Here is a 26,523-nt window from a genome sequence, read left to right as displayed (position 1 = left end):
GGTACCAGGGATCGAACTTGCGACTGCCTGCTTGCACCAGTCTGATTTTTTAAACTCATCCCTGCCTACTCTTTGTGCAAGATGTTCAAGACATTTCACTTGATTTCTGGCATTGTGGATCTGCTATTTGGTTTTGCTTAACTTCTGCACTTTGATTTATGCTGTCATGGATGTATGAAATCATACGTGAAGCACTTCCTTGTCTTCATATATGTATTTTACACTCATTTCTCAAAACGTACACCCAAATTCCTTGGGGGCTTTTTGTGTTTAAGTAGTTTATAGTTAATTGCTGTCATTAACTCACACTTACAGGATCCCTTTGCACTTGATTTTTTGTATTTTTCATACCTATCCAATTTTTGGATGATCTCATAACTTGACCTTGACTACCAACCTCCCTCTAACTGTATGCAACTTTGCAAACCTTGGAGGACAGAGTCTTCTGCATCGTTCACCATTACTGCCCTAACAAGATTCAGTTGCTGATGACTTTGAGGCACTCTGAGCTCTCCACTTGTCATGCATTATTGTTCATTGAGAGTGGTCAACAAAGACCCAAGTTCCTAGTTCCTTTTACTCTTATTTTAACTGGTATGGGACAAGAAAATCAGAAAACACTATCAGAAAATGAAGCTTCTCACTGAATGTAATAAACTCAGTTTATTCATCAGCATGTTCTCATTAATTTAGAGAGATATTAATGCCTTATTCTTAGTGAATATTTCATGAATATATATATTGTAGAGATTTATATTCGTTAAGATAAATAACAGCAGAAGCAACTAAAATTTACTGAATACTTAAAATAATCCTGAAAGTGTTCTATGTGTTGTGTGTTGCTTTTCATTACATATGAGTTATGTATCCATAGATCTAAGCAGGCTTAGAGTGAGACTTTCTGTCCAATTCCCAGTATTAAAAAAAGGAGAAAGAAATACCTACAATGCACAGAAATATTAAAACAAAATATTTGTATTTGTACTGAATTTATATATTTTTCCTTTTTAAGATTTAAAATAATATAGTTAATAACTATAAAAGACTATACTTTGCATTTATTTTAAATAATCTAGAGAAAATTTTGACATATCCAAGAGAATATACATAATTTATATGCAAACGTTGCATGGTTTTATAAAAGAGAAGTGAGTTTCCATAGATTCTGTTGTTTGTGGAGGGTCCTAGGATCAATTGCCCACAAATATGACCATTTATGTGCATTAAATTTTAAAGCTCATTAAAAATTAGTTACTGTAATTGCTCATATTTCAAAAAAGAAGGATGGACAGTGAAAATCTGAAGTGCTCTTTGTTATAGGATTCATGTCGAGCAATGTAGTGCCATAACTGAGCTCGTTTCTTTGTACCGTAATACCTCGATTTACCCTTGCATTCTTGAACAATTTGATTTGAGAACAGAAGCATTTGGCAGTTTTGCTTCAGTTCTTCAACTTCACACAAAGTGACAGACATGACCGCGACCACCTTCCCTGCATGAACTCAAACGTGGCCATCTGATACAGGATAGCGGCCTCCTCTAGCCAATACCATGGTCAAAACAAACTTCTATACACTTCCTGTGAAGCTTCTTTTTGTGACTTTTAGCATATGCAGTACTGTACAGTACTTTTCAATCCAGCTTGACTCCAAAGAAAGTGCAGAACAAGCAAGGTGGTAAAAAGAATGTACAGAGCAGGGATGAAAGTTCACAAGGAAGTATACAGCCAAAATGATAAGAAAAATGCTTGAAGAAAGTAACTATTGAAACAAAGAAGAAAATTATGGAAAAGCATAAGCATGGTATTTATCTGACTGATCTGGCTTTGGAATAGAAGATATAAAGCTGGCAATTGTTACAGTTTTCTGGCAAATTGAAGAAGGAGAATATAAGAAACTGTAAAAGTGGCCTTTTTATTTAGAGGACATGGAGAGGGTCCCACAACCAGCAACGGTTTGGCTTTCTCCTCTGACCAGATATGGGGTTGTGGAGTATATGTGACCTTTGAGCAGATGTGGTGCTTGGGGCAAGCACTGATAATGCATGAGGAGCTGATTGGAATTTTTTTTCATGCACAATGAGAAAGGAAGGAGGAAGTTATAATTGGGCTAGAAGGAGGAAGTGGCTGTCCGGGAAGAATCCCTGATTTGGCCTTCCACCGTCCATGTTGGACTACCACCATAGTGTCCTGTAATTTATTCTAGGACAATACTCTTTCAACAATCTTAATTATTTTGAATAATAAAGACACCATCATGGGAATTGATGTACTAAAATGAGGAACAACGTTAGCTAAACAGAAAACACAAGTGCTGGAAGAAGTAGAGAAACTTTTGCTAGTGTGGTTGAATGAGAAACAGCTGGCAGGCAATAACTTCAATGAAGTTATGATCTGTGAAAAAGCCAGGGAACTTCACAGTGATTAGACAAAACATAGTGTATAGAAAACTCCCCTACCAGTGCAACAGTTAATGAATTTAAAGTCAGTAGATGGTATTTTTATAAATTCTGAAAAGTGGTTTCCACCATGTTCATATAGGGAAGTGAAACTCCCAACCTACTAGATGACCAATATGAGTGGCAATTCTCTAAATTTGAAGAATGAAATTTAGGAACAATAGAGGTTAAGAGTAGAACATAGTTTTTGAGAAAGAGAAAGCTTCTGTCTGGGAGAGAAATAGAAGGGGTCCCAAGTGTTTAACCAAAGACTCTGTCTTTTGTAGGGAATTTTATAGAGGAAAACCACAAGGTGAGACCATCCAAGGTGCAGAAAACATGGCAACTTGCAAGGTAGGTGTAAGTTGGGACAGAACTATGGACAACCAAGAAGATTAATTGCTCAGGAAAAACTGATTAAATCAGGAACAAATGGGAAAGTGAGTCATGTAGCAAGCAGGCATGCACACAGCTTGACTTCAAATAGGAGTTAGGATGGTAACTGCAGAATTCCTCAGGGTGACAGAGAACTATTTATAACATCTGTTCTTAGGATGTGGGTGCATTTGTTTGATCTTTTGTCTTTTGTTTGATCTTTTGTCTGACCCACAGCAGGAGGTGTCTGTCTGGCCCACAGTTGCAAGTTATTTGACCTTCTGCCCTGGTTCCTTGGAAGACCTAGCCCTGTTAGACTGCCTATAATATTTCTGTCAAACTCAGTTGCCTCTAACATGTCATAAGACATGATGAGGCACCCAGGCCTGACAAGGTAGCTGCAGAAGCCTACAAGAAAGAATTCATGAAACTCCTGAGGCAGAGGAATACATTGCTCAACAAGTGATCTACTGTGATGAAATAGGGCTCTTCTGAAAGAGGATACTAAAGAGAACCTGTCATGCAGGAGAAAAAGGCACTGCTGGGGAATAAAGTCATGAAAGGCAGATTGACTCTCATGATGTGAGTGACAGCAAGTGCCAGTCTGGACATTAAATCAGTATGGGTGCACTGTTCCCAGAACCTTCATGCATTGAAGGGCCAGAATGCAAGCATGGCCAGACTGCATGTCATGGGGATGGCCAGTATGAAAATTTGAGTCCCAAGGTAATTGTTCATGGAATGACTGCAGGAGGTCTTTGTACCCATCATTAAGAAATATTTTTTTGGCAACCTGGTGCCTGAGAGTACCTTCTTCTGATGGGCAATGCCTTGGCCTACTCTCCAGCCTTGGTGGATGACATGAATGCTGAATATGATGTCACAAAGGTCAAGTCCCTCACCCCAAACACAATATCTCTTCTGTAGTCCATGGAACATCAAGTGATCTGCAACTTCAGGAAGCTGTAGACAAATGGGCTCTTCACTAGGAATTTTAATGTCATTGAAGAAACATTTTGACTCTAAAGAGTTTTAGAAGAAACATTTCATTGTCATTGTTGTAGTCAGGGGTTGTACACAGAACAATCAGGACATGGAGTTTATAATATTATTTTTGATGGTCACACAGAGTTAACACAAGAAATCTATCCACAATAAAGACATGGAATATTTAGCCCTAGGCTTGAATCTCACAGAAATGTCTCACGTGAGTCCTGATGAAAACCCAGTGCTCATGACAGTGCCTCCCACGAGTCCAATTGGAGGTATAGATCCCACAAGGACTCAGTCCAGTCTCTTTTACAGATTCATGATGGGAAGACCCAACGGTTAGTTTAGGGGTGGTAGCTAGGAAGTCTATGCCAGCTGGGTGAAGGAGCTGTGCTGGTGGGATGAGGGTTCTACACTGGAGCTGAGAAGTCATACAACAAAAACCAGGGCTGTCCTGCAAAGCATCACAGCCTTCCTCAGTGCCATGGAGGCCCCGAGCTCCTCTGACTACAAGCACAATTGAGTACATGCCAGGAAGCCAGTGTGATGAATTCATCCTGAATACCAAGTGGCACATGTCTTCCCTTCCGGAGCCAGAAAGCAATGCTCAATGTGAGGACCAGAGCTTCTCCAGGAAAGCCTAATGGCTCAAACAGCAACACATAGGAGAACCCATAATGCAACTTAATGCCTCAAAGCCTAGCTTCTCCTTCTCCATGTCTCTATTTATGCTGACAACTTTCCTCAGGTGGAACATCTGCACTCAGCAGCATGGTGATATAATCTGGTTGGCGTTAAGTTGACCACCTGTTTTCAACCCATAACAGTCATCTTTTAAATCAACATCATTGACAAAATGTGAGAAAATGTCACATTGTATACCAAAAGGATGTGACTCTGAAGGGCCTGATGGACAGGTAGTGAAGGAGATTGTGTCCATGGACAAAAGTGCGGGTCTGGATTTCAAAGATACAGGTATAGAGGAGCATGTTGATGGCCATAAGGCTGAGCTGACAACCTAAGAATTTGCTGAATGCCAGAGTGAGAAGTACAGAAGCTGCTTTTCAAACACCATTCCCCTGAGGAAGTGGGAGACAAGGAGGAGGGTAAAATAAATATGAAAATATCCATTCTGCAAAAATAGAATGAGTGCCAGGCTTTCTTTACGTAGCACCACCTCAACATAACTGTAACAGAGTGTTGGATCTAATGTATGCTAATGTATTCTCTCATTTCAAGAGGGTACCATAGTGCAGGAAAAAACAAGTGATACTGAACAGAATTTTGACACAGCTGCTAAGAGATAGAGGAAATTCTGGAGATCCTCCAGACGTCCTTATGAAGGGAGATTCTCCTCCTCACCCACATTTCTGTTCTCAAGCAAGACTGGCATGCCTCCTCTTCAACTGTACTGTACTGTCCTTTGTTTCAATTTTTTAGTTAAAAAATGTATTGGCTAAGAATGGATTAACATTATTTGCATTGAACCTTATGGGGAAATTTGATTTTGTTCATGATCGATTCTGTTTTCACTCACAGTATTGAAATGAATTGAGTTTGTGAACCAAGGTGTCACTGTAGGCCATAACCCAAGATCTTTCTCTGACTGACTCCATGACACATTGCAATAAGTAATCAGAAAGGCCAGGGATTTAGCTCAGTGGCATAGGTGCCTGCCTGGCAAGCACAAGGTCATGAGTTTGATCCCCAGTAACAAGAAAATGATTAACTAAACAAATAAAATAAGTAACCAAAAAATTCTCAATGATCTTTCTTTAATTTTTAACTTAAAGAATTACTGATCAATAGTCTTCCTTGGAATTTTTTGCTTTTCTACACTATGCTTTCTTATCTATGTCTTTTCTTCACAATATTTATCAACATCTGTGCTTTGATGTCATGGAAAGCAATTGAGGATTTCTACAGAAGACAGGGAGACCTCCACTCACAGCACACATGGCATGGGTTTTGGATTCACTGACTTCCTTCAGGGAGACTTTTCATTGAGAGGGATAAAAACCCCTTAGGTAGAATTTAAAATGCACACATTTACAGGGAATTAAGTACAGGCCCTCAAGAGTGGTGCCTGATGCTCTGGAGCTGGGTATATTAATGCAATCTTGTAATGTCATCAAGATAAGTGATCTGGGATATGTATTTCTGTTCTCTGTCTGGTTAACTATTGGAGGTATATATTAAAATACAAATTGTTTTCATGTGTTTGAAGGTGAAATATGTTGTTCATTAATATTGCTGCTTCCTTGAAGATAGAAGTCTGTAGGAGAAAGGATAGTTTATATCACAGGCTTAGAGCCCAATTTATAGCTTTATTGTGTCTGTAGGACCTTTAAGAATTATTTGGAGGGAAGCTTTTGTAAAGGTAAAAGTACTTTTGTGTCCTGAGGCTACAAATTCTCTTAGAAGTACAATTTTAAATTACAATTTTTCTTTTCTCCTTTCTACTTGTATTTTTTCTTTCCTAACTCAAAGATACCTATTTCTATGATTAATTTTATAATTTCATCTCTGTCCTTGAGCTGAGATACTTTAATGCAGAGACTCAATGTTTACCTGCATTGTACTGTGAAGCCTAGTTCATAATGTTCTTCTTAGGTGTGATAATTAAATATTTGTTGGCAAAATATAAATATATGTAAACACATACATGTACTTTATGTCCGTAAGAAATATTTTAGCAGTGCTTTTAAATGTTTACTTCTACAAAACTTGAAACTTGTTGATAGCGATATTCATAATGCCATTAATTAAGATTTTTAAAATTGAATGTTCTCTAATATGTGCCCCTACCTAGATTTTTATGGTCAACTAGATGGTATGGTTTAGAATATGAGAATGCCCTAACTAAATGTTAGCCAATCTGTGTTTACTGATAACCTATGACAGGCTCTGTATTTAATCCTTGGATACCTAAAGGAATCCAAGCTCAGTGGTGGGATGTACTCTAATGTACAATCAGAGATATAACTTCACTACAGGATATCATCCTTTTAAGAAATCTCAAAAACTGATCTTGAGTATGAGAAAATCTCATGGAAAATATGTTTTGTTGCTTGTTCATTAATCTTTTCCCAAGCATAAAAATTTTACTTACTGTAACTCGAAAGTCAACATTTCAGAAGTTTTTTGTCTGGGTCCCCAGTTTTTCTATTTTTTCTTTTGTTTACCATTCATTTTTTTCTCTTATTAATTCAAGAAGATTTATTAAGCATTTATTTTTTTTGTGTGTTAGACACTCATTGTACCACTAGGGATCCAGATGTGAATGAAACAGCCAACAAACAAAACAGCAAAAATGTCTTCTTCATATAGTTTATAGTCCAATGGAAATATTTGAGACCCAGAATAATGGCAAAGGAGTTGTCTAATGAATAAAGGACATTTTTGTCCCAGGTATTTCATCTAATTTGAAAAGGCTGAAATGAAAGTATATGAATAAAATCCCAATATATAAGAATATTCTACATGACTCAGCTATTAGTTGTGGATTCCTTTCAGATTCTTATGAAATTAATTCATTTCCTTTGCCGTAACATGGAAATCTCCATTATCCATCCAGCTTCTAATCTTTGGTTTGGTGTGGCCCAGATGATTGTTTATTCTTGGATTCATTAAGTTCTGAATTTTTAACTTCTATTGTGTTATCTTAAAAAGTTGTGGGTTGACCTAAATATGGAACCTAGCTTCTTGAACTGAAATTCTACAAACAAGAGTATGGAGAAATTTTGCAATCCTAGTTTACTTACCACTTCTGTGAAACCCCCCAGTACTCTCAGCCACCCTGCTTGCTCTCCTACTGGGAAAGACAGTGTCTACATAGTCATGTGCAAATACATTACCACTGGAGCCTACATGCTCAGCATTCTCTGCTTGGGTTTATCCACTTTTTATTTTTATGAAGTTTTTCTTTGTATTTATCTTATTTTGTTTCTTCTGCACCTACCCTAAATAAAATATAAGTTCCAAGAGATCAGGGATTTCTTGTTTAATATTATTTATTCTAAGTCATACTGATGCTAGTGGCCAACACACTGTAGTCTGTGGGCAAATCTAGCCTTGCCATCTGTTTTTGTATAACATGTGAGCATAAGGAGGTTTTATGTTTTAAACATAATTGTATTTGCATTATGTGATAAATTTGTATAAGGTTAAAAATGTAAGTAAAGCTAAAATGTCATTTTTCTAATTGATGTAACCTAATTCCGTAGACAAAGATACACAAAGAAGTTTATTTAGCTCAGTTTTGTAGGTCATAGGTCCAAGATCTGGTGGGTCCATTTTTATGGTCACTGGTGAAGACCTTATGGCATATGAAATCATGATGAGAATATGTGTAAGATGAACCATGTGGTGATGCAGAAGGTCAGAGTTGGGGCAAAGTTGCCTTGCTTTTTACTCCAACTCTCACTCTTGAGATGTCACTCTGTAAGACCAGTATTAGGGACTTTCAAGTGCAGTACAGCCCTGATCCCTCCTGGCCCACCTTTTAAAGGTCCAGCACCTCTCGATAGCACCACGCAGAAGAGTAAGCTTCTCACACAAGAACCTGTGGGTCACAAAACACAGCCAGACAGTAACACTGCCTGCTTTGTTTCACACTGCTATCTCCACTAATTTTGGTGCAGACTAAGACTTTCTTTGTGCCATCAAGGCAGAATGATTGTAGCAGAAACTGCACTGACTTCCTGTTCCTTTACAGAATCCTTTGCCAAACTTAGATTGGAGGTTCTACGGGCAGGGATTAAAGTAATAGTTCTGAATTTTAAGTCCAAAAAAGAGTTATCCCTACTGAATTAATTAGTTTTCTCTATTAAAAACACTTTTATTCATTGAGTCTTGGAGTTTTCAACTCAACCTAAAGGAAGAGTTTTATCCATACTGTAAATCAAAACAAAACAAAAAATTGTGAGAATTAAATTAAATGTTAAAAAAAAAAGACTTTGAATTCTGCTAAACTTCTAAATTTATGTGGCAATTGAGATTGAAGGGAGAGAGTCTAACTATTACAGAGTTTCTGGAATGTTCAAAGGTTTTCATATCTTACTGGAAAGGAGAAAAGAATGAATGTTTACAAAGAAGTCTTCCAGCTGACTGTACACTTATTATATAATTGTATTAATATAACAATCATAATATAAACATTGACTAAACAAAAGTAGCATAAAATGCCCAAGCTTTCAAGGAATAGGGGAGCTTTCAATGGGACATCATTTAATATAATGGCTGAGCCTCAAGCGAATAAAGCAGAAAAGAAAGGAGCAATTGGTTTAATACACTTGATCCAATCAGTAACCCTTTCTGAACCTCAGTTTTCACATTGATTAAATGGAAAAATTAAAACTTCCCTTTCTTTTATTAAATCATTTTGAAACTTAGATGAAAGATATAATAGCCTGTCTATTTCAACATACTTTCCAATCGCCTAGAGTATGCTGATGAGATAAAGTACATGGTTCTAAAAGAAATTTTAAAACAAAAACTATGCCAAAGCAATGTGCTGCTGGTTCCAGCTCCGGGCATCCCAGAGTGTGATCTAGAGGGTAAACTTCAAAATATAGATGATTAAATTCTACAAATCAACTCAAAACTGCAAAACAGATGAAAGTGTCATTGTGATTAAGCAATAGAGTGCATTTTAACGCTTACATAATAAACCCGATTGAGTACATCGCATTCCTATCAGCAGAGCAAGCAGTCGGATATGGCCCATTAATGTGAGCTACAGTGTCTGAGAGATGCCAGTTCCAAAGATAGATTAATAATCCTCACTCATCACGGTGGAGATTGCCTTGGAACCCCTCCAAGTTGCTCTTTTCAGGAAACTGAAGTTGAGTTCAGGTCTACAGGAGCAAAATAAATTGGATGGTAAAGCCAAGATTTAACATAATTAAGCCAACTACCTTCTAAATCCTTGCAAGGATCTAAGATTCTCAGGGGCTCTCAGAGTTTGGTTGTAGCAGATTTACTTGTGGGAATTCATTCCTAATAGAAATGAGTGCAGATCGTTGAGTACAGATCCTGAGAAAGAGAAGAGAAAGGAATTTTGTGCTGATTTTCTAAAGAATTCCTATCCTTAGCCTCTCAGTCATTTCTCTCTCTCTCTCTTTTTCTTTCTTTCTTTGCCTCGTTTGGTAGTTCAGTAATCTTCTTATCCATTTAATGATAGAAAAATGTCATTTTACATTGTATTCTATATTCACAGTATTTATTTGTAAACAAAATGAACTGAATCATTATCTTTGAAGTACACACAGCACATAAGATCCACCTCCTCAATTTTCATTTCCTATTAATGACCATCTTTATTTTGAAGTCCAGTTTAAGCTTTCTAAGACTGGTATCCCCAGGATCAAATGGACTCAAAAGGGGTTCATGTTCTCCTTGATAATCTTTCAACATGCTTTCAATTGTTTCACTGTAAATATTATTTTAAAAATATATTATTTTAGAACACAACTGTATGTTGTACAGTATACTGTGTATAAACTATTAGTGGTAATAAAATTAACTTACTATTAAGAAATTTTAATTCTGATGAAAATGATTGAAAATAAATAATACTAATATATAATGGACTGAAAAAATTCAAAGCAACTGAGTACTCATAGTCATGTGTTTGAAGTTTTAGAAAATTCTTTAGGAAAAAAATAATGTTTCTACTAAAAGCACTGAATTGAAATATTAATGTTAACTAATCTCAAAATGTATTTGGACAGAAGATCTTAAAAAATAATCTGGCAAATAGATAATTAATGTTAGTTTTAACCCAATACAGCTGAAGTCCAAAAATAGAAGGACTTGGAACATAGGGAGAGCCACAAAAAAACACAGGGAGGAATTGGGGGAAACAATTTTACTGCTACTTGATTTAAGACTTTTAACCCTGAAATTGTTAGAAATGAATTGGTGTTGTGAAAATCATCCAGGCTGTGAGATTTTCTTTTGGCAAATCTAGAAAATGAATGGAGAGAGACCAGATGGAACTTCATGTTCTCTGAGAAGTCTTCCCTTACATATTCCATTTTCATTGCTTTTGCTACAAATCTGAATTTCTTGTGTTTTTTCCTTATTTTTATTTTGTCACAGTTTGTGGTGCTCTTCTTGCCATGTATCCCTCATATTCATTGTGCTAATTCTCTTATGGAAAGATTTGTGGAGCAAAGGAAATAAGTGGCATCAAGCCAACCGGGGGACTCTGATTTAGCTTCTGTCTTGGGCACCTTAAATGAGTGGTCTCTCAGTTTTGTGCTTCTCTGTCTCGAAAGGAGCCTGAAGGAAGTATATACCTTCCTGCTTGACTATCAGGAGCAAATATAAGATTACAATTCAAATGTGTGCTAATCACTGTGTTCATATTTTGCTATGTATTAAATTTAAACATCTATAGGCTATTTATTTCATTTCAATCAAATTGATTCGTGAAAGAAAATGTTTATATTGAATCCAAGTCTTTCACAGGTACATTTCACCCTTTAACATAAGTTACAATCTAAGAATCAGGGTGGAATATCTCTCTCTAGAGTGAGAAAGTCAATTAAGTAACTTTTCTCCATGTTGTTCAGTTTCTACACTTTTCTTTTTTTCTTGGGATGAGGTTCCACTGATTGACAGAAACAGAAACTCACCTTTAAGTGGTCACCCTTGAGAAATTGAATACAGCAGGAATAGTCAGGATTTGCCATGATGTTGATTTGGAAAATATGATTTGGAAGATCTAGAAGTATGTGAGAAGTTAACTGATGTCCCAGAATAAAGTTGGTAGGATCAAAAGGAAAATGGAAAATGAAAGAACATGAGAGACAGCAACAAGCCATGATGAAAAGAGAGTGGATAAAGTTCCAGGGATGTTTATCAGTGTTACTGTGTTATTAACTGTGGTGGCAACTCGGATTAAGAAACACCAAGCAGATTAGTAAAACATGATTCTAGGTGTGTCTGGATGACTGATATGTATGAAACCAAAGAGAGAAGACCCGCATTGGATGTGCGTGACATCAGCCAATAGGCTAGTGCCTGTTTGTAGCAAAAAAGGGAAAGAAGGAATTCTCTCTGTTTGCTTTTTTGGAGGCGCTCCTGTCCAGGTCAGTATCTTTGGACTGCATCTCCTGTTCATTCCAGCTTCCAGCACAGACTCTTCAGCTATTCAGTGCAGGCCCCACCACATTCTGCTATGAACTCAGGCATTGGACCTTTCTGTCCAGTGCACTGATAGCCTGTTTGCATTCTTCACCCTGGCTCCTGTGGGAGTCAGCACTGAAAATGTACATTCAAAACTGTTTGCATCTAGGCTGTAAATGTGGCCCTCCTGACAGGTCAGCTATGGGCTCTGCAGATGAAGAATGGCTTGACCTGGAGGGAGACCACAGCCTTACAGCCAGGATGTGAGCACATGTTCTGTTCGGTTCCCAAGCCTCTCTTTTTAGCCTACCAGCCCCATTCCCAGTGCTGTGAGCTCAAGTGTAAATAATGTACTTTTCTCAAGCTATCTCTTGAATTTCTCTAAGAGTGCCTTTGTTCTTTTTGTGTACTTGAAAGAGAATATCCCTTTAATAAGCAGAGTGTTCATCTTGCTTCTTTTCATGTCACCAATCTTTCATAGTGTCACATCAGTTACTGTTGATCAGCTCCTATATAAATAACTGGAGATTATGTCTCTGCAGGTGTCCGTTGTAAACTTGCTTAATAAAATCTTTATATCCCACATAAGTTTTTATATGAAATCTGTTCTTCTAATGAGTCATTCATAATGCAGTTAATATTATCTGCATGTTTTCCTAAGTCTCTTACAAAAATGTAACTTTTCTTAATTCAAAACTATGTGCATTTGATGAAATTTATCAAATCAAGATAATTAAACAGAAAATATTTGAAAATACCTAGAATCCAGTTATTCAAGAAGAAACAGTATTTTGAAGTTCTTTAACAAAAAAATGTGATTTGGAGTAATTCACAAATGCAGTATCATACTATAAGAACTATTTATAAACTACTTTTTACACCTTAGGATGGTCAACTTTAAATATCCCTACGTGTACACACAAACTTTGTATGGGAAATAAGAATTTGGCTATGTAATTGGTACAATGTGAAGGTGATAGGTCTTTGTAGAAGACAATTTGTTAGTGCAGCAAAAGCCAAATGTCAATCAGTTGTTTTTCTCATTATAGTGGTCTCATTGATGCTTTAGTGTGCATTTTTTATGAGAATTTCCAAAAATATATCCCACCTATTCCATTGACTATGTCCATTTATTTCTGGTGCTAATCATAACTTTTACCTTTCATTCCAGTTTTCATTATTCCTTTATTTAAAATGTTGTAGAATATCAGCATCACATTAACTATTTATGATCCTGAGTAGTCACCATATTAAATATAACAGTACGATGTACTAAAAATTATCTGTTCCTCAGCGAATACAGGACAGAGAACCTGGGCTATGAATTTGCAGTCTTCAGCCCCCTCATGTACTATGTGCAACTCCTCCTCTTGCCTCATCCTTCTCATTGACAGATGGGTGTTTATACATTAAAATCATTAATCCACTTTGATTTATTTTTGTGATTTGTTGTTTGTTTGGTAAAGTTTCATTACATAGATTCTCATTCCTCCTTATAATGACAGATTAAGTCAGATCATTCCTATTATGAAAAGTATGAATTCACAGATTTTTAAAAATTAACAAGGAAGGAAAATTAAAGGACAATATAATAAAAAATAATATCCTAATGAGATATAGAGACCACTTGTGTTATTTTTTTTGAAGTTCGCACATAAGATTTTGAAATCAGATCAATATTTACCAAAAGGCAAAGAATGGATAAATTTCAATTCAGCTTAATCCTAAAACTCAGTGTATTCTTGGAAGGCTTAACTATCCCTTGAATTCATTCAATAGGTTAATTGAATTATGTGGTTTCAACCAATGGCATTTTTATTCATTTCTCTCCAGAGGAGTTTGAACGTATTGAGCTCTTTCACCAGAGGTCAAATAGTAATAGCTCCTGGGATCAATTAGTGAGCCACCTAATTAGATTTGATTAATTGTCTCTGAACCATGACTTGCTCTGGTGTATGTGATGCCTCTTTAGCATAGGAGCTGCACTGACTAACTTGGCACTGATGGGAAGATCACAATGTAATGTTTTCTGCACATGCACATATTTTATTCTGTGAAGAAGATGGGACTGAGAGAGTTATACTGAAAGGATTGTTCTGTAACATACATGAATGCTTGGAAGTGCATTTGGGCACCTCAGTATTGAGTATAATACTATAAGTATTAAAAGTAATAACATAAACTAACCTGGAACACCATTTCCACTTCAAGTGAAAATAAGTACAGGTGAGACATGATTATCTTTTGAATGTGTTTAGAGCTGATTCAATCCCTCAATACCATTTACCCCATACCCCTAGCAATATTCCCCCTCTGTCTTTGAGCACCTACTCAGATATTCCATCAAACCTTTTTCTAACTCAATTTTTCCATGTCCAAGTAGTCAAGTCGCCTGTCTTTCAGTAATGCTCATGTTTGGTTTTGGGTCTCCTTTACTTTCTACTTGTAAAATCATTTTCCAAGTACTATCGAGTTAATCTTCCAAAATTTTCATATCCCACTCATCTCACTCATTTTTCTCAGAATTCCCTTAGTTGTAAGTGCTGTCTGTCTACCGTGAAAAGATACAGTGTCACCCTCCTCTGGGGCAAGCAGTTACAAGGACCTATCTTGGAATCAGAGATAGGGGCACCTGTCAGACACTAAACCTAGAAACACCCTGAACTTGTAATTGTGCTCTCCAGAGCCTTGAGAGATAAACAGACTAAGCTTAGGCATTCTATTAGAGCAATCAAATGGACTTTTAGATCATGTTATCCAAACAGAAATTACTCCATTTTCATAGTTAACTAACTTCAATGGGAATGATGGGTTGTTGGCCTAGAAAATGAATGATAGAAAAAATAACAAAAAAGTAGGTATAGTTATTGGAAACCAACAGAAACACATTAGAAATCAGAATCAGGTACTTTTCCAGTGGTCAATGATCAGTATTTTCCTATAAAGGAAATAGGTAACCTATAGGTTTTGTCTATAATATTCTAGCTCTAGCAGCCACAATCCAGACATAAATTGGAGTATCATAGATTTTTGTAAGTTTATAATCTATATCAGTTCTAAACTTAATACTAAGAAAATATTTATACTACTTTCATAGTTTATAATATAAAATCTTCTTTAAAATCTTCTTCATGGAAATTTGAAGTCATTTGTTAGAGTTACTACATCATAGGAAAGAACATCATCAATATTGCATGCAAATTCACCCTAAATCCTGGAGACCCACACGGATTTGTGACCAGAATGGAAGCTCACTGCAGTAGAATGACAGATAAAAACTTACACAATGTATAAATAACAAGATTCTCATTATTTTGTAAAGCCAATCTCTTTTTTATGGTCATAATATCAACATTAATAGAATAAACCTTCTTGATCACCTAAGGTTAAAATTCCTATTTTGGCTTTTCCATCCATACAGAAGGATCATTATGGTTAAAAGAGCTGAGCAGATCTTTTAGCTTCCATTTTTTAGTAATGTATTAATCTTGGAGCTGTTTTGTATCCTTAGGAAAATTGTAAGTTTAGTGTTGCCATCAAATACTTGAAAAATGCAAGTTTGCAAAAGCTTGGCATACTCATTTAAGCTGACATTATAACGGTTGGCTGTGTTGAAAAAGAATGTAAATTATCAGAATCGTATATAGGTTAGAATTCAATTGCAATTGATATTTCATGTGTAAACATGTGTAGTATAACAAATGAGCAAGTAAGCCCAGTCCCTCTCACTCACATGCAACTTTTGACTGATCTAGTGATTCTTCTCCCCCATTTAATTTGCAAAAACAGTTTGATATTTCCTGGCAGATCAAAATATCTACAGTACTTTCAGAGTGTCACAAAGGGACTAGATCACCTCTTCTATTTTGTCAGTAGAGTTATTGATCATTCTGACATTCTAAACGCCATCATACAAATCCTCTACATCTATGATACTAACTCACTTAGATCTGCTGAGCAAGATAATACCTATTGAGACTTATAAGAATCGCTGGAATAGAAAAGTAATTTCAAGACTCTGCTATTGATGAAATTTCCGAGAGCCCAATATTCAAGAGCACATAGAGCTACCACTTCAAATGTAACAGGCAAGTTGCTACACCTTATACTCTAAACCTCAAAGAAAGGATGCATAAAACTGAGAGGCCCATTCATTGGAGGTAGCACACAGCATGTGCAAGTGTGCTACTGTGTTCCACACACTAAGTTAACTATAAATTTACTAGAGGTTAAAGGCAAAGAGTAAAAGACAGCTCCACAGTAAAACAGAGTTCCATGTATGCTTTTCTCCTAATGAGATCCTATGTCCCAGCAAAACCAAGCATACATAAAATGTCCATGGTTATGTAGGGGTGGTACACATAGCACCTGTTCTACTAAGGAGGAAACAATTTTACCAAGGTCACAGCCCTAGCTAACAGGGAAAGTTGGTTGCAAAGCTCAGGAACCAAGTGCAATGCTGTGTAGAGAAAGAAATCTGTTGATAACATAATGACAATCAATCTGAATGTCAAGTTAAACACAAATAAAAATGCTCTGTAATTTCTTCTTACATGTGATTATATTTTGCAAGGTTAAGTACTAGTAAAGTCTTCTGTAAAAGAGCTTGTCAGCATGGTAATTATGGCCAAAAACTACTCCAAAGGAGGAATTAGCAAAAAAAAAAAAAAAAAAGTGACTGAGCACTGAATTGGATGAAGGGCATAAAGTTATGCCACGTACCATATCTTAAACTTTCTGGAAAAATTGAAAATATTTATATATCTTTTCCCTCTATGGTTTGTTTTCTTCTATAACAGTCAATCTAGTCTCTATGTGTTTCTTTTCTCACAACATGTGATAGCACCTAGATTTCTTTTGTACAAATGAGCTCAGGATCTGTTTGAAAATTCAGAAGATAGAGGAGGAAAAGTTAGTGTATACACAGCATAAGGTAGAATGCATAGATAAGACTTTTTGCAGGTGCTAACAATTTTCTCTTTAATTTGCTACTGCTCTGAGGAGCTAGCATTCTAAGCCTGTCTGTTCAAGACCCAGATGTAGAACTAGTTACCTAATCAAAAAATCAGTTAATTTGACTTGTCTTTAATCCATTTCACCCAACTCTCTAGGGCTACAGATAACCAAGGAATAATAATGTGAATCAAAAAGCAATAAATATCATGGAAAAAGAGAGAAAGAATTTAAAACAATCCCTTCTGACTTTAAAAACCTAATTAGAAATCAGATATAGATTTTTCATGATAAAATCTCATTTAAAAATAGAGCAAATTCCTGCTTATATGTCATTCACAGTGCTGGAGACAGCAAATGGACAAAGTAGTTCATTTCCTTATAGTTATGAAAATTATAAAACAGTGTATGTCAGAATACAATCCATGATTACAGCAGCATGAAAAGAGATATAATAGCATGTTACAGAAATGCAGATGTAGAATACATCATCTGTGGTGGACATCTGCTATTTTTTGCCTGCCCAGTTTCGGTTTCCTGTCTAGTAATTACACTCTGATTTCTGTTTGGAAATCACACCTCCTTCAGTCTCAGGCCACAAGTGCTGAATGCATTCACCAAGCTTTCACATGTTCCTATAGTAAACTAACGGGAAAATGGGAGCTCTCAGCATGATTTCACCAAGCTTCAGAAAGGAGAAGCACATTCTGTCTCTCTCTGGCCTCCCTTTCACCCTTCCCTCTTTGTTCTGTTTTTGTTTTTGTTTTGTTATTGCTGCTGTGGTAGGAAAAAAAATCTTAGAACTATGGAAATAGCTAACAGCCAGGTTCCATACTGTAAAGAATTTCCCTGCGTAATGTAGTTTCCTCATGGAAATCCCAGGAAACATTTGAGAAAGAGAGATGCAATCATTCCTTTAGATACATGGGTTAGTCCAGGACTGGTGCTATATTTAGTCCAGAAATTTTCAATTGTTTGAGTTAATAAAGACATTTTTAGTCAACTTTCTGTTTCATTTGTTTATATTTTGAGAAAAAGAATTATGATCAATACATGATTTAAACAGTAAAATAAGTGTCTTTAATCCTACCTATGTACAAGCATTAAAGAGAATAATAATTAATAATAAAAACAGTAATGATAATAACAACAAAAGCAACACAGAACTACCTCTTGCTCATGCAGATGAACTGTGTTTCCAGGATGGAGCAACTTTGCCTTGGCTTCCCAGCTGAGCTTTCATAGACCTTATGCAAATATTTTCTGCCTGTTTTGGCTGTGCTTTCACTATAGAACTTGCACAAGTTAGCCCGGAGAGACATGAAACATTTGAAACAGAGCTGAGTCAACATGGCCATCCCACCTAAGGCTTCTGGCACTTGAGAAAGCCTAAGATTAGAAAAGTTACCTACTTGACTTAACACTAACCAAAAATTGATGAGTGAGTTACTATTGAGGAACAATTATGCTTACTCATATTTTTGAGAAATAACAACAGCAAACTTCTATTATTCTAAGCCACTAAGTTTAAATTCTATGGTGTCCTGTTATATTGCAACTTTTGATGCACTCACATATATAGAGGCTCTCTATTTTATACAGCAAACCTATACAATTTTCACATGCTATCACCAAGGTCATTCTGAAAATATTACTTTCTTAGTTCTTTGCTGAACCTTATGCATTTTATACAGCAAAACAAACATAACCTTTGTGTGAAGTAAGGTACTCTTACTTTGGATTGGCTTTTTCAATGGAAATTACCTAATCTGTTTAAAATCATTTTTAACTTAATCAGTACTCATCATGCTTAGCATACTAAGTATTTATGAGTTATTTTCACTATTCAGCTAAGCATAGCAGGGCTAAAATCCCTGTAATACATAGGATTCCAAAAGAGTTTGTCTGTTGGGAAATATTTTCTAAATTTTTTGCAATGGATGGAGATATTCTTGTTTTAGAAAAGATACGTTTGCTGTGCTCAAGAAACTTTTGGTTGAATCAGAAAGCTACTTAAGAATTATATTAATCTTTATAACTATTTGTGATTCAAAAGAAAAAGTGAGAGGAAGGAAGGGTAATGAGTACTTTTGGAGCACTTTTATCATGCTATAAAAATTACACATGTGATCTATTTTAATTTTCAAAAACATTTGATATATATTTTTACCCAGTGTGCTCTATGGATATTCCAGTCCCAGCTCTTCTAAACAGAAAAAGAGGAGAAAGTGAGGGATTGTATTATTATGAGGATTGGCACATGTGATTGTAAGAGACTGAACAGTTCCAATTCTGAAATCTAGAGATACAGACTCAGTCCACATCTGAGGGCCTAGAAACTAAAGATGAAAGAGGTTGATGTTATAACTCTGAGTTGTGAATTGTGAGTATAAACGAAAGAGTCCAAAAGGCTGAGATGTTTTCTGATGTTCAAGGTAGAAGAAGATAGATACAGCTCTAAAAAGAAACCAAAATTCACACCTCCACTCTCATTTTCCTTTGTTTGGGCCTTCAGTGGACTGGATGTTAACTGCTCACACTGACTACAGACAAGCTGATCTTTCTGACTCAGTCTACTGACTCAAATCTCAGTTTCTTCCATTCATCTCTCCAAAGCTATACCCACAAGCAATGTTTTACCAGCTATCAAGTACCATCTAGTCTAATCAAATTAACATCTACAATTATCCATCATATTATGATATAAAATAATCAACTCATACATAAGTAAAACTGAGATGGGAATCATATTTCCTCAAATCGTAAAGGAGTGTGCAATCCAAATTAAGTTCGCCCTGATTAAGACCAATAGAGCTAGTATATCACATATAAATACATATGTGTTTCTTTCTCTGCCAAACTTTTATCTAGTTTTGCAATACGGGAACAGCCTATTGAAACTATTTTTCTCATTTCAGAAGAGGAAAATATCATCAAGCTTCAATTTTCCTAGGCTAAAAGTAGATTATTAAAAAATACTAAAACCAATGCTCTCACAGACTCCAGGAATGCAAATTTTACATGACTTATCTCCTTTAAAGAATAGAGCAGTCAAACTTATTTATTAATTTTTCTTTTTTCTTCTTCCTTTCTGTTTTAGTACCAGAGACTGAACACACAACCTCGCGCTTGCCAGGCAGGTTCATATGCAAGTGAACCTAACTCCTGGGTCCCTATGTTTCTTTTCTTCACCATGGTTTGAAACAAAGTAGAATAGTTGTCAACATTTCCCAAAGAGAAGTCATCAGAAGGAAAAGGACCAGAATGAGGCAAGATGTGTCTCTTCTGATGCATTTCTTACCTGCACTGTGATTTGTGTACCTGGGAGCAATGCACACGCATCTACTCAAGTGCAAGCAACTGCTCTTAATTATGTTTCCAGAGACTTTTCTGGTGGTATAATGAGATATTTTCACAAGCTGTGTTATTAGTTAACATTGCAAAATGCTGTGATATATGAAAAGAAATCCTAAAACACTTTTTATCTGTGCTTAGCTCAGTATTTAAGGAATGCTTTTCATTGCATTATCTGAAATTATTTTTTGATCTACACATAATGCACTTCACTTGGTGCGTGGGCTCACAACACACTTAGGCCTATAGACAAGCATCTATCTTCACTAAGTCTGTGGCTTTGGGGAGTTAGTTTCTTACCTAGTTAGACAAAAGTAGGCTACCAGACATACTGAAATCTTGCAGTCAGTGAAGTAAATTGATATCAAAGACTTAACAGAGCAGGTGGTGCATACTGCAGCTCAATGTTTAAGACTTCTTTGTTCTTTTTGTTTTATTTTGAAGGGTGGAAGAAGCAAGAAGTGGAAGTGACTTTGAATCCCAGCTCTACCTGTAATTTCCCATGACACACTCAGCTACTCATTTCTTGGCTTGGATGTAGAATCTTCATTTACAAGAGGATGCCCTGAATTCTCCTTTACATTTGTTCCAAAGATTGCACACAATACATATTCATATTGAATGCTAGCATTCGGCTGGTCCAAAATTCAAGGTGAAAAATTAAAAACAGTGGCACTTACAACTAGGTCTCTTGGTGCTGCCATTCTTTTGTTTCTAATTCTTGAGGCTACAAAACTAGAAGTCTTCTCTGTAGAGAAACTTCATCAGCATAGTACTGGCTTTAAATATAACAAAACAACACAGCACACAAGGCTGATTACACTGCATTAGTCTTCAAAACAATTAACCACAATACTAAATCAGAACAAACTACATTTCTGAATTTATCTACAGGGTAATGAATAACATCTGCAAAGGAACAATTTATCCTTTTCTGTGAACTGCAACATGCTAGTGATTGGATTTTCCCTCTCTCTTTATGTGATATTTCTTTATTATTGGAAAAATCTTTCTTTTTTTAGAGTCATGCCAGCACTGGCAGGAATGTTCATCACTCTAATGCCTAGCTGCTTCATTTCATACAGAAGGACTGTGGAGGGTGGAGGGACCAAGTCCTCAGCCCATAGCTCCTAGGTGGAATTCAGCAGATCTGGGCTCAGCCCATGGAGGGGAAGACATTGAGTCCTGAGCTTCCTATTCTGTCCTTTATATCCTTCAGTGAAAACTGGAATTTCAACTTTGGAGAGCATCCAAAACAGAGTAACTGGCATTTTCTCTTATTCAGCTCATGAATTAAGTGCCCTGAGCTATTTTACGTTACGCACAGTAGACTACCTCTGAGAGCAACACTTTCAGGACAAAGCGAAATGAAGGTGTGCTAGATTCTGGATATTAACAGGGAAAGGGATGTGTGAATCTGGGTTCTTCGGAGTCCAGAAATCCAAGCTCCTCCCTGTCATTATACACTAACTTGACCTCAATAACATGCATTTAGTGTCGCCATACTCCTAAATTAGTTGAAGCCACAAGCATTTTTATTTAAATATTGAGAATCCAAATACATAATTTGAGTTGGGGCTATAGCTCAGTGGTATGGTAGAGCCAATTGCCTATCATGCCAAAGGCCTTGAATTGGATCCCCACCACAAAAATACAACCCCAACCTCCAAAGAATAACACCAACAAAACCCTGAAAACAAAAATTCATTACAAATTTAAGCAAAAGTCCTATTACCAGTTTAAGAATATCACAAAGCTTACAGTATGATTAGGTTTGCTATTTGAATTATTAATTTCATCATATTTCAATTAGAGTCACTGAGAATCTACCATTCTACTGTGGGTATGCCACTCATTTATCACACCCAACGGTAGAGACAATGTTTGTTATAATTGCTAACCTAACTGGAAGGACACAAGGCCTGAAATTTGAGAATTTCAGAATCTGATGAATATTTCCAAAATTTCTGCTGCAGTGGGGATTGAATGATGTCACGTAATCTAAATTTCTAATAAGGCCCTGGTTAATGTTAATGTCTCCTGTTCCGGGCTTACAATATCAGAACTGCTGATGTAAGTCATAAACTGTTAACACTAAGGGAGAATAAGAAAAGTTCACCTGATTTAGTTTATAAGCTAAGTAGTGTTAAACAAATTAATCTCTTACAGCCTTATTTTCATCATCTCTAATATAAAAATATTATTTTTCTCTTTGAAAATATCCTTGATGATTGCCATAAGAAGTTGTGACTTTGATCACAATTACTAAAATATTTATCTTTCTGTTTCTTTTTCTGAAATCAGAAACTAGAAATTTATGCCACCAAAAAATAGATAGTAAAAACATTTATTTACTGAATCTTGGCAGTGTGTATTAGATAAGTGAGTACTGGGAATCGGGTTTATATCCAAATAGTATTCCCACCTCTATGATCTTGACTACATTAAGTACTGCCTTTAAGTAACGTTTTCTCTACTTATGGATTGGACATAGCACTTCTTCCAGTTTCAGTTCAATGGGTTTTTCCAGATGAATGGTCCAGAGGCATCTCCAACTCAGTGAAAACTCACTGCAGTACTTTCCTCCAATAATCTGTGTTTCTCCTAAGTTTTGATTTTAGTAGTTTGCAACAACATCCATCCAAATACTGAATCTAGGTATCTTGGGCGAACAATTCATTTTTCACACTTAGTACATATATCCAATTGCCTTCTTACCATTTCCTTTTCACTGTTTCTCAAACAAATCACATCATTTTCAAGCTTCCATTCAGCACTTTATCATGCCCATTGAGTCTACTGCTACAGTTACTGAAGTTGAGAGATTTCAATGATTTGGGAAAAACTGACATTTGATATTTTCTTTTGTGTTCAGAAAATTCTCATCCTCTTAAAATAAATACTGCAGGTAACTCTTCTCTATCTTTCCTAGCTGATAGTTCATAGATAAGGTATATAGATCAGAATAGTGTACTCACTTGACAAGTTGTTAGGGACCTTCTCTAGGCAGGAGAAGCCTTGGCAGACCGATTCTAATCATAGCATATGAAGGAGACCTCAGTCATTGGGCCACAGGTAGAATGGCCAGCTCTGATTCTAGAGGCAGATCTTATATCCAGTATTAGTTTGTGTAAACTGCAATTTCTGTCCTATTTATCCATGTACTGGTGCCTTCATGAGATTTACTCCATCATGAGATAATTACGATCATTTATTTGTGTTTTCTGGGATTGTGAGGACTTTAAGATCATTGAATTCTCACTTCTAAAACTGGTAGTGGCAAGGCAAATTAAGACAAGAGTCTGGAAGGATGTGAACCATTTTTACTCCCAATTACTGAAACTTGATTTTAAATCTCTGAACCTCCCAGAAGCATGTCAGGTATTTTTGGCATTCTAGAAAAACAGTATTTGTACTTCAATGTGTCAAATATGTCTAGTTTATAACTAAAAATATTGACCAGTAGGTATCACTTCTCTCTTTATTTCTTGGCTTCCTCTGTGTTGCTCAGTGTAAATACTATCAGGTAGCAACTTTCAGAGTGGTCTCTGTAGCACACATACTTGTCTCGGTTGACACTGAGTTTATCACATTCTTTAGATGACTTTCCTCACTTTCTGTCTATGATCCATTTCCCATACCACTGTCTAGAAGGGAATGTTAAACACCACTTGCCTGCGTCTGGAAGGCCCTTCTTTGTGAGAGTATTAAGTCCTGTTGATGGATACTTTGCAAGACTTTGCAAGCTGTTGCACCCAGGTAATTTTTCTCTGATTGACCTGTGAGTTTTTTCTTGAAAACTTACTAGTTGTGTAGGGATAACTATTAAATTTCTAACATATTTCTTTCCAAGCAATTTTAGAAATAAACCCTCTTGCTTTTATAACTGGACTCCCACTTTTTGAACACAGCATGCCATTGCCATAGCTTAGCAACAAAAAGATGAATAGATTTATAAAACAACAGCCGTGTTAGCTTTGTATTGCTAAGGGGATTCATTTAGCAGCACATTCTCATGGGTGTATTCCTCTACGGAAGTCATACAATGGAAAAGTTTAAAAGATATTGGAGTTTATTTGAAACTCGGAAACAAGACAAATAAATAAGTGAAATCAAGAAGAATCATTTGCCCCGGGAGCCAAGTGAGTCTTCACCTAGGAAATCCAGCTCAGCTCTTAGCAAAACAGTAAGGGTTATCAGCTAAAGGTATGGAGTCACAATTCTACCCAGAGTGTTCAACAGCGTAATGCTTTCATCATTGAAATATGGTGGCTCCTTTGTCATACACCGGTCACAGAATTCTAGGTCTTGGCTGGAAACAAATTAATCAGTAGCAGTATGTGGTATCACCAGGCCTTCCTTGGGATATGTTACCCATATCCAAGGAAGGGATATGTGATTTGTTAACGGGTTTATTATATGGTTTCTTGCTTATCAATTATTTGCTAAAGTACATGGTGCAGTTTTATCTCTTTAAGTCTGTGATTTTTTATTAGTCTTTAAATATCACTTTTGTTTGGGAGGTCCTCATAGTACTTCTTGGAGTGTAATATCTTGGAAAAATTTTTATTTTGGAGTCAAATATATCTGGATTCAGTTTCAGAGAAGTGACCAATAGGATACACATCCTAGACAACATTTTTAATTTTTAAGAATTTGATTTTTCCCATACATATAATACCGATTATAGAGAAGACTCAATAAAAGATCTAACTTAGATAATATTTGAAGAATAACATAAAGAATATGGTTCTGTACTCCTGGCTCTAACCACATACATCTATATATCTCTATCTCTATCTCTATCTCTATCTCTATCATCATCTGTATCTTGAGAGTTTTAAAAAATAGGTTAATAATTTGAGCAGTTACTGTTAAATGTAATATTTTTGTGTATTCTTTTAGTAAACCATCTCATGTTGATGTAGTCAAACAGCTTCAGGGTAGACAAGTAAGTTTTCATAGGGGAACACAGTCCAATTCACAAATCAGGTGATTACAATGCCTTAGGTTAAGTAAGGCACATAATATGGCAGAAGAATGTATCAAACTCTTGTTTTTTTTGTACTCAGAAAGTCACAGGAAGCTTATCAATTAATTCCAGAACATGCAAGTGTGGCAGCATCACACTCATGCTATAGGAAGTTTACTGAAGGAAGAAAGCAGGGACTGGAGACAAATAACAGCAACATGAAACTAGTCTACAAGTCAGACTGATGTGTGATGAGAATCTATATTTTATCCATGAACTGGTTCCAAAAAAGAAGGGAGACATTTGAAGTAGAGTAAACAAAATGGGAAAAATATTTCCAAGTTGCTTATGAGGATTTAATAGAAATTCATCCTTTTGATGTCCTATGTATCATAGATCCTTTCTTTGCATTGCTCATGTCAGACCTGTGACTTTTACCCTCTCAGTCTATACAGATGTAGAGTAATCAAATAAAACCCTAAAAGTCTAATTGTTACTGTAAAAAAGAGAGACAAGAAGGTGGACTAAGGGATATAACCGCAAGTATGTTCGAGAGTGTAGGATGGAAAATCATATAACTGAGCTTTTGTTGGATCATTGAACAGAACTGTCTTCAGTTCCACTGTATGAATGTTCACTTTATATGCTTTAATTTAGTGATATGGACAACTGTTTCTGGGAAGATAATGTGTAGCCTGTTAACTGGTGATTTCGTACTGTATATACTTTTTTTTCTAGAAATACTGTATTATCTGTACCCTTTTACTGCATTGTTTTTTTATGTCCTTTTTTTTCTTCTCTCTTTGAATAAAAAAAAAAAAAGAAAATTCATCCTGAAAAAAAAAAGTTATGGAGTCTGTTTAGTTTTTTCAAATTTTATTGTAGTGAAAGACATATTGCCTATAATCCCATTCAAAATACTCCCTCTCTCTTTCTCTTTTTTCTCTTGCCACCATGTGCGTGCGTGTGTGTGTGTGTGTGTGTGTGTGTGTGTGTGTCTGAACACACTTATCTCTCTTGCTAATTTCTGAAAACATTCTCGAAGTCTTATTTTGTAAGCATCTTTAGTTGCCCTGTCATGGCTGCCTTGATGTCCTGAGCTGATTCAGAATATTTATTTCTCATGGTCATTTTGACTTTGGGAAAGAACTCACAGTGGCATGATAGCAGATTCACTGAATTATGTTGTTATTTTAACAGAGATTGCTATACCCCAAGTAATAAACAACCCAGAACTTTGTTAGGGAGGCTAAAGCCCTTTGCCCCTTTCTCAGACCATTTTCTATGCACAGCATTTCTTAATTGCT

General features: G+C 36.1%; 1 long non-coding RNA gene across 6 annotated transcripts in view; it reads left to right on the top strand.

The window, feature by feature from the left end:
• LOC134471652 (uncharacterized) overlaps positions 1-26,041 on the top strand; it is a 179,648-nt gene extending 153,607 nt beyond the window's left edge. For 2 of the 6 annotated variants that reach the window (XR_010041189.1, XR_010041187.1), the window contains exons 4-5: positions 2,724-2,790; positions 20,689-26,041. This is a non-coding gene — a long non-coding RNA (uncharacterized LOC134471652). Of the gene's footprint in view, positions 1-2,723; positions 2,791-3,048; positions 17,237-20,688 lie in introns of those variants that run through there. The other 4 variants (XR_010041190.1, XR_010041185.1, XR_010041188.1 and 1 more) reach the window with 2 other exon arrangements.
• The last annotated feature ends 482 nt before the right edge of the window (positions 26,042-26,523 follow it).

The sequence above is a fragment of the Cavia porcellus genome, unplaced genomic scaffold (genome assembly GCF_034190915.1).
Source record: "Cavia porcellus strain 051 isolate PalLab524CR breed Dunkin Hartley unplaced genomic scaffold, mCavPor4.1 scaffold_19, whole genome shotgun sequence".
NCBI classification, from domain to species: domain Eukaryota; kingdom Metazoa; phylum Chordata; class Mammalia; order Rodentia; family Caviidae; genus Cavia; species Cavia porcellus.
Note: the sequence above shows the minus strand (reverse complement) of the source record. Positions and strands in the feature narration are given on the sequence as shown.